General features: G+C 35.5%; 1 pseudogene; it reads right to left on the reverse strand.

Annotated features, from left to right (window-relative positions):
* Positions 1-14,838: 14,838 nt before the first annotated feature.
* LOC138170071 (eukaryotic translation initiation factor 3 subunit G pseudogene) lies at positions 14,839-16,490 on the reverse strand (annotated as a pseudogene).
* Between the last annotated feature and the right edge of the window lie 1,021 nt (positions 16,491-17,511).

The following is a 17,511-nucleotide window of genomic DNA, read 5'->3' on the forward strand; positions in this document are numbered from 1 at the left end:
CACCAAAGAATTATATTTCTTATAGTATAGATTAATCAAGTTTTTGGGTTGAAATGAAAGGATTTTGGTATAGTATAATAGATTGTCTTTTCAGCCTGAAAAAGTAGATTAAGTATTTTTAATTTAACAGAAATGGATATTCAGCATGATTTACCTAAAGTAGAGTGAATGCAATTAAAGATCTCCTGGTCACATGTTTTGTGACATTTTCCTGAAAATGAATTCAGAGGTGTGCAAGAGTAAAATATATTGATTTCATAGGGCAGTAGAGATCAAATCTGGACAGAGCGCTTATCATTAGCAGTGTTCTCTTTTGTTGATGTTTGGAATGTGGAGGTTTGTATAAATAAAGTGGCTCACCAAATCTGTGGTATGATCTGTCACAACAGACAAGCCCCTGTGGGCTTCATTCTCTTCCTCTGTTTATAAGAAACTGTCAATACTTTAATTTTCCTTCAGCAGCCAAGTTGGTGCTTCCATGGATTTCATCATACCCTTGGAAATTATTTATACCCAGCAGCAACTAAGTGTTTTTCATCTTTGCCTTAGAAAGTTATTCAACATAAAATGCCACTAACAATTTCAAAATGTCATTGAGTAGATTATAGATTGTAGGTATTTTCTGAAAGTGTCTCCTCATTCACTTTAAACTAAGTTTTAATTCTCTTATAATGTCACTGTAGGGTTAGAAATATTACCCAGATTATTAAGTATGTTAACTAATAATAAAAATAGGTTGCATGTAATCCCCAAAATATATTATACCTTAGAATACTATTTGGGTTTAATATTTTCACTAGCTCTACCCAGATCTACCAATTCTGATTTCTTTCTCCTCTAAAAATCACTACCATTTTTCTTTTGTTTTTCTTTTTGACATTTTTTATTGATACATATTTCTTTGCTTAAGTTTTACAATGCACTCTTTACAATCTGTAACCATAATCCTCTTTTACAAAGTATATTCCTGAAAAGTTAAACATGCTTGTATTGATAATATGTTAATTTTCCACTTTTGAAGGTTGCTGACTGTTAACAGAATGGAAAAATATGTTTCTTAATTCTGATAGTAAGAGAGCAAAGCAACATGTCGCACCTTCTCCGAGTTTTGATGCTTTTCAATTTTATTTTTACTTGTATTATTGTAGTTACTGTATTTTCATCTCACTATTTTTCTCATTCTGCACCACTTTTATGAAGCCTCTTATTTTTTTATATTTATCCTTCCTTATAAATGATAAAAGGATGTGAATAAATAATTTTAAAGAGGATAGCAAAGAACAACCATATGAATGTTCCCATTAATAAATGCAATAATATTTTGTCACATTCATATGCTACAGTTTGTTCATTGGGTATATTGTTTACTTTTTTATTTTTAACAAAAATAATGCTGTTATGGATATGTGGGTATATGTGGGTCTTTTCTTGCTACTCTGAATTATTCATCTTCCTTGTACTTATAAATTCAGTAGTAGGTCATTGGGGTCAAAGAATATGAACATTTAGTGACTTTTCTTGAAAAATTGCAAATTGTTTTCAAGAAGAGTTGGACCAGGGGCAGCTAGGTGGCACAGTGAATAGAGCACTGGCCCTGGAGTCAGGAGGACCTGAGTTCAAATCTGGCCTCAGACACTTAACACTAACTAGCTGTATGACCTTGGGCAAGTCACTTAACCTCAATTGCCCTGCCTTTCCCCCTCACCCCCCCAAAAGAGACCAAAAACAGATACACACAAAAAACAAACAAACAAACAAAAAGAGTTGGACCAATGTTCAGCCTTACTGTGAGAAAAATTACAAGCCTGTCTTCTCACAGTACCTCCACCATTGAATTTTCCCATCTTTGTGACATTTGATGAACATGAGGAGATAATTAAAAGTTGATTAAATGTACATTTCTCTGATTAATAGTGATTTGGAATGCTTTTTGGTAATTATTGATAATTTGAATTTCCTTTTTAAAAATTATATTTATGTCCTTTGTGTTCCTGTGTCTTTTGGAGATTTACTTATTTTCTTACAGATTTACAGTATTTCCCCAGAGATTTTGTATGTAAAGATCTCTTTATATATAAGGATGCAATTGATAAATTTGTTTTCTCTTCTATTAACTATCATATGTGACTTGTATGTAATATAAGTACTAGTTCCCTATAGTTTATTTTAATAAAATAAATTGATCTGCTATCTCTCCTAAAAATCTTTTTCCACATGGAGGGTCTGAAGATGTAAAAGCAAAAATGAAACAGCCCCTCTGACAGAGCTCACATTCTGTTGGGGATAGCTTGATCTTGATTTTAAAATAAACAAATAACTCTAAGTATCTATAACTTGTTTTATACTTACATCCTATTCAGATCCATAACATATTTGAAAACCATTCCATCAAAGCACCCTCAGTGTTTTTATAGATTCAATTACAAAATACTCTTTAAAAAAATAAAAGAAAACTGAAACAGCTGGAGGAATATTCAGTATTCATTGACTGGGTCAATATAATAAAAATCACAATGCTACCAAAGTTAACTTACAAATTTCATGCTATGTCACTCAAACGACCGAAAGGATACTTTTAAGAGCTAAGTTATAATTCTCCTATAATGTCACTGTAGGGTTACAAATATTACCCAGATTATGAAGTATGTTAACTAATAATAAAAATAGGTTACATGTAATCCCCCAAATAGATTATACCTTAAAATACTATAAATATATAAATATACTATATAACATATAGTATACTAAATATATATATTAATGTACTATACTATATATATTCTATAAAATACTGTAATATAAAAATATAAATGAAGATGGAATTTATTTGGAGGAATCAAGGATCAAGAATACCAAGCAAAATAATGAAGAAACATAGGAATAAAGGGGGCATATAATAAATGTAAAAATCAAAAATGTTACATAGTGGTAATTATCAAAACAATTTGGTACTGACTAAAAACAGAAAAGTCAATTAATGGAATAGACTAGACAATGGAGAATCAGGAATAATGGAAATTAACTGTGTCCAATAAACTCAAAAGCATAACTTACTCAGCAAAGAAATAATTCCTTATTTGATAAGAACTTCTGGGAAAATTGGAAAGCAACTTGGAAAAAATTTGGCTTAAAACAATATATTACATTATATATATTTTCCACAATAAATTGAAAATGAGTATACAATTTGAATATTAAAGATGATAGCTTATAAAAACTAGGAGGGAAACAAACCATATACCTTGACAGCTATGGTAGGAGAGGGCTATTGAAGCAATGCAAAAAGAAAATAAAAGAAATAATTTTGATCAGAAAAAAATTGAAAAGCTTTTATACAAGCAAAATGTATTTATCTAGGATAAGAAGGGAAAGAAATGTGGGAAAAATCATTATATCAAATACCTCTGATAAGGGAACATAGAAAACTAAAAGAAATATATATAAGACTGAAATCCATTCTCTTGGGTAGTCCAAGGATATGAAAAAATAATTCTCAAAAGAATTGCAGTCAAATAACCAAGTGATACAATGCTCCCAACCACCAATAATAAGAGAAGGTGCATTACAAAACTCTGAAGTTTTGTAACACCCTAACACCCAGAAAATTTTCAAGAAAAAATTGGGAATAGTTAACGTTGGAGGGGCTGTATAAAGAAAGGCTTTGATTTAGAGCTGTGAATGACTACAATCGTTCTAGAAAGCAATTTGGAATTAGAAAAATAAAGTAGCTAAACTATTAATATCCTTTTAGTATAGGGATTCCACTGCCAGAGATAGATACTGATGAAGTCATTGACAAAAAATAAAGGCTTTATATACACCAAAATATTTATAGCAGTATTTTTGAGTGCATGTGGCAGCAAAAAAGGGGAAACAGATGCTCACTGACTGAAATGGCTCAACAGTCGTACACCAAGATAACTGAGGAAGTGGTGGGGAAAGGAGTACTCATTCATATAGGGTCTTCTGTATGCCAGGTCCTATGCTCATCAGTCTCTACAAATATTATCTCTTTTAACTCTTACAACAACCATGAAATGGTGGTGTTCTTGTTATCCCCATTTTAAAGTTGAGGAAACTAAGGCAAATAAATGTTAAGTGACATTTGCCCAGGTTCACATAACTAAGGCATAATTTAAGACATGATTCAGGTAATCATGATTTCATGCTCAGTACTATATACACTGCACTTTTTTTTGGAGGGGGGAGGGCAGGGTAATTGGGGTTAAATGACTTGCCCAAGGTCACACAGCTAGTAGGTGTTAAGTGTCTGAGGTCGAATTTGAACTCAGGTTCTCCAGACTCCAGGGCCACCGCTCTATTCACTGCGCCACCTAGCCACCCCTCCACTGCACTTCTAATGAATAATCACAGTGTTGTAAAAAATGACAAATATTATTAATACAGAGAAGTGTGCGAAGACTTGAATAAATTGAGGAATAGCAAAGAAAATAGACCTGGAAAACAGTACATACAATGACATCAATAATATTAATTTAAATTACAATGAAGCTACCTTCTTAAAGTGTCTCCCTCTCAGCAGTTTTCTCCTATGCATATACAAAAATTATATACTGACTCCTTGGAAGATGTAATAAAACCTAATTTTCTTTATCTTCTAATTATTACTATCAAGTGATGTACAAAATAGGGAGATAATGCTCACCAAAGGTATTTGTCACTTTCACAGAAGAGGTACGGTGTAGATTGTAAGCTGAAGAGGATTCCTTAGAGAAGGTCCTCCTGTGTATGGAGGACATACTATAGTATGCATCCAGTCTTGGACCACTTCATAGACTCCTAAGAGAAATCTGCAATCTCATAAAAGAGTTTAGTCTCATTGTTCACAAAAGAAAAGTCCCCTGGTTGAGGAATGTTTATGAGATGCTCTCACATGAACAAATTATAAAACTTGTCCAGCAGATCATTTATCTTGGACAAACATATGACAATGAATAGACCTAGAAGTGATTAGGAGAAGGAAAATATGCTTGATTACCTTTGGGAAATAATGCAATTCTTTGAATAAAGTCAATATTCTCCTTGTGGAGGGAGATCATATCCATATTTTCAAAGCCAATCTTCTGCCAATTATATTGAATAGCTTTGACTTATTGAATACATCAACCTCTGAAGAACTGAGGTTGAGGATTGCTCAAAGAGCAATGAAAGGCCTATGATGGGAGTGTAACCCATTGCAATTGAGAAATTATGCAGGAAAATATGGGTTGGGCCATCAAATAACCAGAATCAGAGGGAACCAAAAGACAACCAATATGTCCATGCAATGGACTATCCACTTAATGTCAAGAGAGCATGAAGGAATATTCCAACACATAGATGGGACCCTCTGTGACAAATTTATGAGAAGAAAGGAAGATAATCCAATATTATGGAGAGGTATGGCTAGGCTGGAATCTGCATTGTTACAGAAAGTGCTCTCATGAATAGATGACAGATATATTGATGAATAATGATTGCAACAATCATAACCACTGGCATTTGTATAGCACCTTGAGTTTTGCAAAGTATTTTATAAATATTTTCTCATTTTATCTTCACAAAAACCCTGAGTTAGGTACTATTATTTTCCTCCTTTTTTCAATGAAGAACATGAGACATACAGAGATCAAATGACTTGCCCAGGGTCACACAGCTAGTAGGTTACTGATGTTGTATTTGAATTCACATCATCCTGACGTTAGGTCCAGTGTTCCACCTACTGCTTCACCTAGCTACATGTATTGTACATATTGTATCTCCCCCATCCCTGACTCCCACTCTTGACAAGATGATGCAACTTCCTTGAGGACAAGGATGGTTTTATATTCAATCTTTGTTTCTCCAGGAACTCCCTTTTACAAAATAGGTGTTCATCAAATATTTGCTAAATAATTTAATTTGAAATTAATTCAAAAATAAAGCAAAGATATAAAGTCCTATTAGAGTGCTAACATCATCATTATTAAGTTAAAAATAATGAGAAAGGGGCAGCTAGGTGGCTCAGTGAATAGAGCACCAGCCCTGGAGTCAGGAGGACCTGAGTTCAAATGTGGCCTCAGACACTTAACACAAAAACTAGCTATGTGATCTTGGGCAAGTCGCTTAACCCCAATTGCTCTCCTCCCCCAAAAAAGGCAAGAAAAATAAAAATTTAATTTTCAGTCTATTTTGATAGCTTTGTATTTAAATAAACATTTTTCACTTTTTTGGACTTAAGATATTCTACAATATATACATTTCATCAGATGGTTAATTCATGGTTAATTAGGGAGAACTGTAATACAAGAAACACCACAGTATTCAGCAAGGTTCTCTACAGTGTCTGACATATATGTAGAATCTTAATCTTAGAAGGTGTTTAGGGAAATGTGATCTTTTTTTATCTAGTAATTTTATCTTTTGCCTGAATAATCTGACTTGAGACTGCAGTTTATTTATTGCTTTATCTTTATGATTTCATTCAATTAAATAGAATATTTAATTTAATAGAATAACATTCTATTTTTTTATTTAGCGATTCATAATTCTATAGCATTCCTATAGTTCCATAGGTCAGTATTTAGAAAGTTATAACTTGTAAAGAGTGAAAAATCTAGAAATGTTATTTTAGAGATATTTATTGCAGTAGCATCAAGGACCCAAAATGTTTCTGTTGGGCTTACTCATTTTTTATACCAATTTTACACTAACAAAACATTTAAAACAATGAATATGAAAGCAAAAATGTTCTCCATTTTATGCATTTGTGTGTCTCTGTGTATACACATATGTAATTATAAATTTACATACATATACATGAAAACATAAAAGATGCAGTGTGATACGGTGGATAGAATGCTAAATATGCAGGCAATAAAGTCTGGGTTCAAAGCCTATTACTGATACTAACTAGCTGTGTGACCATGGTCAAGTATCTTATCATCTCTGAGGGCCAATGAGTCTCAGAGATTTTTCTGCTTACTTGTAAATGAGTCACAATATGAATTGGTGGCCATATTACAACTACAGGAGATAATGACAGTTACATACATTTGCATCAAGGTTCATTTTTTGCATATTCATATACACATCTGGATTTTTATGTGCCTAGGAAGCCAATTAACTCATCTTAATAAGGCATTTGTAAACGTTAAATTTTTGATAAGGTTATACATCTCTTAGAATGATCTGAGACTAGTTTGATCAAATGGACCGTCATATAAAGCATTTACTTTATAAATTCAAATTAGTTTTGCTTCATTTCCTGTGATTGACTGTGGAGAGCAGAAATCAGAGGAAAGTACTAAATCAAACATGGTTCTACCTCTGCCAACACCTTTTTTGAAGACTGAGACAGAAAATAAATAGGGCAGCACACGTGGTCTAGAAAATCAGATAGATACATGTGTTTCCACTTGCACGTGGCTGATGTTCAATGCATGTTAATTATTCCCTATTCTGTAACACAATAGCAATAATAAGAGTAATTAAAATACTTAGACTCACCATCATAGCTTTTCTTTGGTCCTCTGGCAATTGGGAGCAGAAACCATGTAAGCCAAATACAATAGTTCCACTTTTAAAAACCTGTTTTCTTTTTAAAGACTGGGTCTCCTCAGCTTAAATCCATGGAACCTAGCAAATCACCAAGTGAAGTAGTATAGTGAAAATAAAAGATATGTATAGGAAGTATACAGAAAGCACAAGAGAGAGCTTTGGGGGCCATCCACAGTTAGTGAGTACGACCTGCATGAAAATAAAGCAAAGGAGCCAGAAAAAGGAATGCCAGACAATTAGGAGGAGAATCAGGGCAGACAAGTATCACTAAAACTAAGAGAGAAGAGACTATTATGGAGAAGAGGGTGTTTGACAATATCAAAGACATCAAAGAGGTCAGGAAGGGTGAGGACTGAGAAAATGAGATTAGATTTGGAAATTAAGAATCCATTGGTAATTTTAGAGACAGCAATTTCAGTTGAATGATGAGGTTAGAAGTCAGATTACAGAGAGCCAGAATTAAGAAAAGAGGAAGGAAAAAAGAATTGGAGTTCTTATACATCTACTTATAGATAGCTTTCTCAAGGAGTTTAGCCATGAAAGTGTTAAAAGTGAGTTATAGAGAGATATAGGATGACATCTAATGGGGATGGGCAGATAAAAGGAGTTTTTTTTTTTTTCCTGAGGATGGAGAAGACATGGGCATGTTTGTAAGTAATAGGAAAGTAACAGGTAGGAAAAGATTGAAGATTTATGGGAGAATATAGATGATGGGGGAGGGGAAGGATGAAATGGTAGAATTTATATCAAGGGGTTTGCCTTGAAAAGGAGAAGGTTTTTCCTGGTGGGAGAGATAATCTTTAGGCAGGAAGTCCTTCTTGGGATCCCTGCAATCTCATCACATAGGCTGCTGGCTTACTTTGCCGCCATAAATCCAAGTCTATTAAAATAAGATGAGGGAGTAAAAAATAAACTATACTTTACTGAGCTAGTGTAACAATTCCAGTAGCTATTTGTATATCCAATCAAATAGTGTCTTTATTATAGTTTCAAATTTCTTACAATTCTATTTTTAATGAGCCAGTGATGATTAAATGCTCATTTACTATGTGAAATCAATCTCTTGAAATTACCAGGAGACTAAGACTAACAGACAAAATTTCCCTACTTTACAAACAATTATTGTGTAAATTTGTGTAACACCCCTTATTATGCACCATCTCTTATTGTGCTCCACTTCTTTCCCCTTGCATTCACTGACTTGTCTTGAAACTAGTAATTGACTCATGGCCTTCTCAGGAAGAGAAGGCTAGATCGAGGACAGAGGAAGTGAAGGACACTCACCTGGGGGACTGACTGGCAAATGATATAGTCATGATGTACCCATGATGCTAGAAATGAACCTATCTCAAGGGTTAGCTTTGATCAGAAATTCATTCTGAATTCTAGGAGACTCCAGGGTTATGTTAGAATATCTCTTCATTAATTACTAAAACTTAAAAATAATCCCAATCAACTAAGCACAGAACCTCTCTTTCCAGTTAGAAATTACTCATATCTCTCTAAGTACAATGGAAAGAGAGATAGAGAGCCTAGGTAGCAATAAGAGGGAGAATAGCACTAAGGTAAATATGATTCATTCAGGACCTTCATGGTCCAACCTATTCATTAGCCTCCATGAGTTGTTGTAGCTAAAGAAAGGGTAGGTTAACATCTGAACATTTAACTGTATTTCTCTAAACTTTTGGGTTTTGAGCTGCCTGGTTCATAGGCCAGGAGATGCCCATAGTTGTTGTAGTGATATATTTCAATTCGTTCTTTGTTTTACTGTTATGTTGAAAGAGCTAGAGAAAGTGATGTCATGATTTTTGTGTAAACTTCATTGAGACAGTGTAGTGATTGGAAAAGGGCATACTTTTTTCCAGGTGGTAAGTACACAATGACCAAAGAGTCTGGTCAGATGAATCCACCAAGCCCACGTGTTAATGAATTACAGTACAAAATCAATTCATTATAAATAGGATCAATGAGAAAATGATATAGAATCAATTGTAATCTCAGTGGGAGGTTCTAATTCTGCAGTTAACTGGGGACAGAGGGAATAAGGGACAGAGTAATGGCTATGATCTAGCCCTCCCAGTCAGTCTCAGGGTTTGACTTTAATACAAAGTGACCTCCAATGTTTTGTGACATAATTAACCTCTGAGGATAAACTTATTTCAGCAGCAGGATATGAAACTAAGCTACTCCAAACTAGACTATGCAGCAGTATGTCTGCTAAAAATCAGTCCTCCAGAACTTCAACTTTGTATGCTAGTTATGTCAGGGAATTCATGTTGAAAAATAATCCAGTTAAATGAAATGAAGAATCATGGACATTGTAGAAAATACTGATTTTAATTTTTTTAAAAAGTCACTGAGGAAGAAGAATACCATACTCAGTGTATGAAACAAAAACTATAATGACTCCAAGGCTCCATTTTATACTTTCTTTTTAATAGGGTAGCATTTCATATCAAATTAGTCACTTATCAAACTCCAATTGGGAAGGGTCCTGAATTAAAAGAAGAAAATCCTGTAGTACTTAAATGAAGATAGGAGACGACCCCGATTACAAGAAGAATGTAGTGAAGGGAGAATTCCAGTGCATGTGATGTCTTCAATCATAAAGGCTCAGGTAGCTCCATGTATCCACTGTTGGCTGATGTTTGGTGAGGAGAAAGCCAGCTTTCCTTTGCAGAGGCAAAATGAAATGACTCACTTCAAGGTCCTTCTAAAAAAAATAACAAATGTAATTTAGGGATAGCACATTCCTGAGTTAATTTAATTGTATATTTCTTTATACCAGACAACCACCTGGAAGCAGTCAAAACAACAAAAATAGCAAATCAATTTTGGTGAGCAAACGAAGTTAAATATTAAGATCTAATAATACACTGTCTTGGCAGCAGCTGTAAACTTTTTATTTCTTCTCTCAGACATATTGCTAATAGTTTAAAAACATAACATGTATCTATTATCTTACCCTTGCTGAAAGCACAATTATTGATTTCTACTGGGGAAAAAAGAGCACAATATAGGTGCATTTCCTTAAAGTTTATTGAAATTATTTGGCATTTCTATAGGAAACATTTTGATAACAATCTCATTCTTGATTTATTTCTTTTTTTAAAGAATGCATTCTCTTTTTATAGGAAGCCAGTAAACCCTGGAACACAAAAGGGTATATGGGTATGCGTGTGCCTTTTCTATTCCTCAAACTTGATTTCTGAGGAAGACAGATGTATGAACATTACTGTAAGCAGTGATCCAGGTCTTCTTATTCTATTCTATGCCACTGAATCTTCTGATCTTTCTTAATACCCTGTTTGAATGAAGATGTATTAAAGAATGTGATTTACCCCTGAACTAATTAGAATGTCATATTTTATGGCAAGAGGAGTACTCCACAGGGAGTTCATGGAGGAGAAGAAGCTGAGAGGAATAGGGTTTAGGGATCTGAGTGGAAACTACTTTTATGCTATAAAATTAAGGTAAGGCTTTAAAGACCCCCTTTAAAGGCTTAACTCATTTTTTTTCTATTTTAAAATGTAGAGTATGTATTATTCTTTGGGATTACTTAGCTAAATGCATGGAAGTCAAGCTACAGACCTCATGTTCCTTTAACTTCCTGTTACCTGAGTTACTGAAAAACTAGAACCCAGTGGATTTAACTTATACAGGGAAAAATAAAAGCCTGAAATTTAATGAGGGTGAGACAGGGAGGCACTCACCAAAGGAGTTAATGAACAATTCCAATTCATCACTTATCCTGAGTTCTTTAAAGTTAGGAGCGTAAGGAATGACTTAGACCCCATCCTACTTCAAGACAGAAGGATGTGAGATGACCGCGTTACGTTATTGCCAGTTCTATGATTCCCCAAAAAATACAGGTGACCCAATGGATGTGGCATTTATTCTGCAGGCTGACAGAAATTTAAAGGTATACCTACCTATATAGCAGTATAGCTTTGTAAAAGATTCAGTAGTATTTGAAGTCAGGGAAAATGAGTGCAGATTATGACACTGACACTACCTAATGGCCTTAGAACTCTTACAACTTCAAATTCAACATTGAATCCATATGAATCATCAGCTGATTAAATATTTAACAGAACCTAGAACTTTATTCACATCAGTTTTGTACTTCAAATAATACCAAAAAGACCTGGCATCCCTTCTCAGGGCACAGAAGACATATATTGAAAAAATAAAAACTTATATTTTACAAGCTTCCTGTTGGTTATATAAGGCACAAAGTCAGTTGCCCAGTTCTCTTTTCAGAAGGACTGAATGTATTTTTTCCTGCTAATATGGTTTGGGACTAATACATAGTCAAGTCATGTTGCATGCCATTTTCTTCTGTGAAATAAAATGGTGATGGGTTAAATTCAAATTTGTCTGACAAAAGGAATAGTGCAGTATAATTTTCCCATTCCAGTTGCAATTTGTGTCATGTGAATGGGGCGGTATCGTGTATTTGTGTCTTGTGATCTAGGAATCAAAGTGGCATATTCTCGTCGATACTTTTCTGACCATTTTTAGTAATTGACATTTTAAGAGATCCTGTGATTATTCCTCATTTTCATGGTCATCATAGGCATGCCATTTTCAAATCCCTTCTCACTTTTTATTATAGTGGTGTCAGGACCAAGATGTATGTGGATAAAACACATGGGTCAAACCAAAGAAGATAAAGACTTTAAGAATCTGTGGTTCTGGCATATGTACCATTTCTGTTTAAGGTTAGTTGAAATCAATTTGCCTCATTAGATGCTTGAAGCAATATAGTCAGACAGCATTTGATTAACCTTACTGCATGACAAGTCCTGTCATAATAAATCTGATTTCCAATTCACTGGCTGTGTGAGTTCCATTGTTGCTGATCATATGTGATAAATGCAAAGATGACCATGAACATGTTTTTCCTCATTTCAGGTTAACTTAGTTACTACTCCTAAAGCACACTTTTCACATTTTTGACATTCCTAGTCATGTGACAAGGAAACCATTCTTTAGGAAAAGGAGACAATTAATGTATGCAGTTAGGTGTGTCAAGAGTGAATATAATCAGAAGCAACCTACTTAATGGATTGGGTTTTAAAACATGACAGAACAAAACAAGGAAGAAAAGTAAATGGCTTTGGATAGACCAAATCCTTCCCTTTGCCACTTAGCTTAATTCTACCTTTCAAAGGGTACTAATCCAACTACTTATAAAAAAAGCCAATTAAAGCTTTCGGCCTTAACTGGTTGGGGTGATTTGACATTAACATGGAATGGCTAGATGCTCATAGAGGCATTAAGAAAACCAGAAGCATTCATTCTCACCTTCAAGCTAGGTATCAGAATACATCGGTCATGATAAATTGCCTCTGGGATATGCTGATTTGCAGAAATCTGGATAATTATTACATTAAGCACACCCACTGTAAAGAAGGTATATGATCAAAAGGAAAATAATTATATTTACCTTCTCATCACTGCAGTCATGGAATAGATAGTGAATATTAGTGGGAAACAATCTAGACTTTCCTTGCATTCTTATGAAGGCAGAAGAATCAGTGTAATTATATTTGCACCTATCAGAGAACTGAGAGAACTTAGGACATAATAATAGAGTTCTCAAGATGGAAGAAATGTCAGTTAATGCAAACCCCTGTTTAATTAAAATATCTTGTCAACGACATCCATGATAAGGTGATCATTCAGTAACTATCTGAAATACTTCTATTCCGCAGAGAAAAGAGCTGAGTACAATCAATTGTTAGCACCAATTCTTAGGAAATTCTTGTTTATGCTGAAATCCATATATTCTGTGTATGTTTATATGTATATTTATACAAAATCCATAAGTTCCATGCATTCTAGATCTGTCCTGATTTCTGGATCTATCCTGATACAGCAGCTCTGAATAAATTGTCTCTTTCCTCCGCAAGAAGAGAGTAGCATGGCATAGTGGAAAGAAGACAGAGTGCTGAACTAGAAAGGCTGGATTTCAAAACATGCTTCAGTTACTTTCACTGAGCAAATAACTTATCCTATCTTGGCCTGAGTTTAATATCCTTTTCCATCTCTAAATATATGATCCTATGAATTATTGTAGAGAATATTTATACCTCTTTTGGGTTTTCTCTAATTTGGGCTAAAACAGAATATCAAACATGTACCAGATTAAAAGGTAATTTGGAAAATTTAACAAATAAAATTACAATAGAACATAGATAATATTAATGTGTGGTTTTCTAAATAAATATTCTGCCAGCAAGAACCTTTATGTAGGACTTAGTGGCTCCCTAAATCCCAAGTCAGGGTTTCTATTTGAGTTTGACATCACTAGGCTGAAATAGAACCACTGCCGTCAGCCATCTCTCAGAGGGGAAGCAGCACTGTACAACAGAAAGAATGCCAGTCTTGACTTACAGTAGATAACTTTAGTTTAACTTTTTTCTCTGACTGATGCTCAATACTTGTATGACTTCAGGAAAATTACTTATCTTGCCATCACCTTTGTTTCTTCACCTGTAAAATGAAAGATTTGGATAAGATGTCCTTTTAGATCTTGTTCCACAATCTGATGATCTATTGTACTGTTTTAATTTCCTTTTCATAAATGTTCAAATATTAGCAGTTGTTGACTAGTAATAGACATACTTTCAAAAAGCAGCTAAGAAAGACAAAAATGATCTAGGAGGATGGCTTGAAATTGTTAAGTCACTTTTGAGTCATGTCTAAGTCTTTGTGGCCCCATCTGGGTTTTCTTGGAAGAAATACTGGAGTGGTTTGCCATTTCCTTCTCCAGCTCATTTTACAGATGAGGAAACTGAGGCAAACAGAGTTAAACAGCTAGTAAGTGTCTAAGAGGAGTCTTCCTGACTCCAGGACTAGCCTTCTATCTACTGAGCTATCTAGTTGCCTTTACTATCAATATTATTATATCTATTTTACAGATGAGGAAATTGAGACAAACAAGATTAAGTGACTACCTCAAAGTAACATAAGTGTCTGAGGCTAGATTTAAATTCAGGAAGAGTTCTACTCTACTGCACCACTTGCTGCTATTTGAAATCAAATTAGTATATGACAATCACAACAATGGTACACATAAAGGAAACAGGGTACTCCTTACGTATCAATATAATTCTAGAAAGTTAGTTTTGTATGATTAGAAAGCAACTGAAGATGTGGCTTTTTCATTCAAATCAAGAGTATAGAATTTAGGGCCTTGAAAGAAGACATTTTTTGCATTGCTTCATAGGTCAATGCAACTCTTCCTGTATTTTTTCACTCTGTAGTTCTGATCATTTTAAACTTTTACAATTATTTTTTTTTTTGGGGGGGGGCAGGTGTATATATTTATTGCCCTTGACCAGTAGGGGGCTTCCATTACAGCCCCATTCCTCAGAGTCAGGTCCTTTTCTGATCCAGGCAACTGTGTTGTAAGTGGATTAATCAAACTCATTTGAAGGTTTGGTCCATTCCACATTGAGAATGAGATGGTATAATGGGAATGCAGATTTGGAAGATCTTCCCTGCCCCTAGGCTAGAGTGCACCTGGAGCCTGGGGTGGGAGGCTTGTTTTTCAGTAGATACTTCTTGATTGGCCAGTGAGTCAATAAGGTTGTTACATTCTCTGAGCCAGGAGAAGGCTATATAAGCCCTGATGTGTAGCTTTGTTTTGGGGGCTCACTTTGAGAAGTGTTCTGTGATTTGATCTGTATTCTGGGAAGCCGTTGTTCAGGCCCCCCCCCCCTTGGAAAACCCAAAAGTGGGAAACCCAGATGTTGACTGGGTATGGATGTAATGGTTGGACAGTTTGGAAATCTGTCTACTTGATCTGTTTCTGTCTTGATAATTCTGCCTGTATACTTTGAAGTTCGGGGTGCTGACCTTTTTCCCCTGAACAAGGTAAACGATATATGTCTGACTGATTAAAGTAAGCTTGTTAACCCATTTGGAGTTGCTTTCCTTTAACAAAGCAGATCTAAGAACCTGTGTGAGCAGCCACCCTGGGGACGCCAGGGTGCTTGCTGCTACAGATGGTCATAGCCAAAGCCTGACACACCAGCAATGGAATGCACAGCATGGTCCCATTGATGGAAGCAAAGCCCTTGGACTGGCCAGTGGTCTTGTACTTGGCCAGGTAGATTCTGGAGATGGAACCAAATGGCTGAAACAGCTCAAGCAAGTCAGTCTCTAGAGTGTCTTCTGACAGGTTAGTGAATCGGATGGTGGCGTTGTCATCCACTCTTCTGTTGGGCTGCATAGACTCCCCTCTGTGACTTGCTCCATCTCTAAGTCTAAGGGGTACAAATTTCCCTATCTTGCTCTGGGCTGCCTGCACAGGCTCCAGGTCTCCAGGCATCTTCTCCTTCTCCCCAGTGGACAGCCCCAGCTGTTCAGCCAGTTCGTTCTGCATAGGTCCCAGCGTGTCTTTGTAGGGACAACATGCTGTCCAGCGGACACCCTTACAGATTCGACATGACACAATCTTCTGCCCCTTCAGCTTGTTCATTGGGTCCTCCTCCTCTTGGCAATCCAGGTCCTCTTTGCTGGTAATAAATGTCATAGAAACATCATCGCTGACTGTAGCGGTGGCTATATTTGGGCCAAACTGTGAGTTGCCAAATTTCTTCCAGTTGTTTCTTCTTGCAACAGCCTTGGATGCCTTCTGAGCTTCAATCCTGAAGGTACAGACAATATTGAATTTCTTGCCATCTTCTTCTCCCTTATATTCAGCAATGGTTTTAATATTGCCGTTGATGACTTCCTTGGGGGCAGGGAGAGGAGCACCCGGTAGGTAGCAGCTCTGACTCATTGTTGTGCTCTCCTGTGGCCAATGGAATCCCCTTGAGGGGCTCACTGATGACACACTTTTCATTGTCTCCTTCTTCTTCCACCTGGTTGGCCCGGCTGGGCTTCGAGTCAAAGTTTCCAGTAGGCATTGCCCGGGATCTTCCATGCCACCTAACTTTTACAATTTTAGTTTATATCACCATTCTTGCTTCCTGAAATACAGAAGACTCATATTAAAAATCTCATTTCTAAGTCTATTTAAGTCTTTTTCATACAACCTTAGTTTGGAGGTTCCCACCCACTTTAGGAATTACAATGCATAATTTTAAATACAAATAGTCAAATGTAAATAAAAAAGTAGTAAGTGGAGAAAAACTAAAATGCAGGCCCTGAAATGTAATTCCTTTGACTAGGTGTTTCCTCCACTAAGATCCTACTATGATGCCTCATGGTAATAGGCAGGTAAGTCTATGTTCTCTAAAGCATTGGCTTCAGAGTTTCTGCTTTGGCAGTCCTGTCAAGTTGGAAAGACTTTGATTAGAGGTCCTGTGGCAGTGTGTTTGTCTTCCATCTGAAGATCAGGCTGCCTCAGCTTGAAAGGGCTCATCATCAGAAATCTGTCCACCAGATAAAAAAAAAATCAGAAGACCACAGTAAGTCATAGAGACTATATGCTAAGCCACAAAGGGATTAACATCTGCACCATTGGTGGGGAAACCCATACTGATGAAATCAGAGAGCTTTGAAATATTAACACAGTAGAGATTTGAAAAATTATACTTTATATATTCCTAGTCTGACCATGATGAAAGTTTTACTTTAAAGTAACTATGCCATTTATGTTAGTTCTGCAAGGGACAAAGATCGAAAACCTAGATACTTTCTAAATAATAGATCTCTGAAAAACAATGTTGGTAGAAAATAAACCACAGCATTTTAAAATTTAACCCCAACTGCTTTATTTCAAGTATATTTCCCTCTCCTTATAGGTAAACTATAGCTGATTGACTGTCTACAAAGACAAAAACACAAAATTATTCAGAGGACGTATGCAAGGATTACCTGGCCGTGCTACTCAAATACTTTACCCAGTATCTCTAAAATCAATTTCTGGAAGCACTATCTCCAAATAAAAAAAAAGAGGAGTTACAATGTCATGGCCCATTTTATTCTTGGTCTCTCTACATGAAGGCCATC

Source organism: Petaurus breviceps, unplaced genomic scaffold, assembly GCF_028583685.1.
Source record: "Petaurus breviceps papuanus isolate PSGF00001 unplaced genomic scaffold, PetGlider_PUasm1.0 38, whole genome shotgun sequence".
NCBI classification, from domain to species: Eukaryota; Metazoa; Chordata; class Mammalia; order Diprotodontia; family Petauridae; genus Petaurus; species Petaurus breviceps.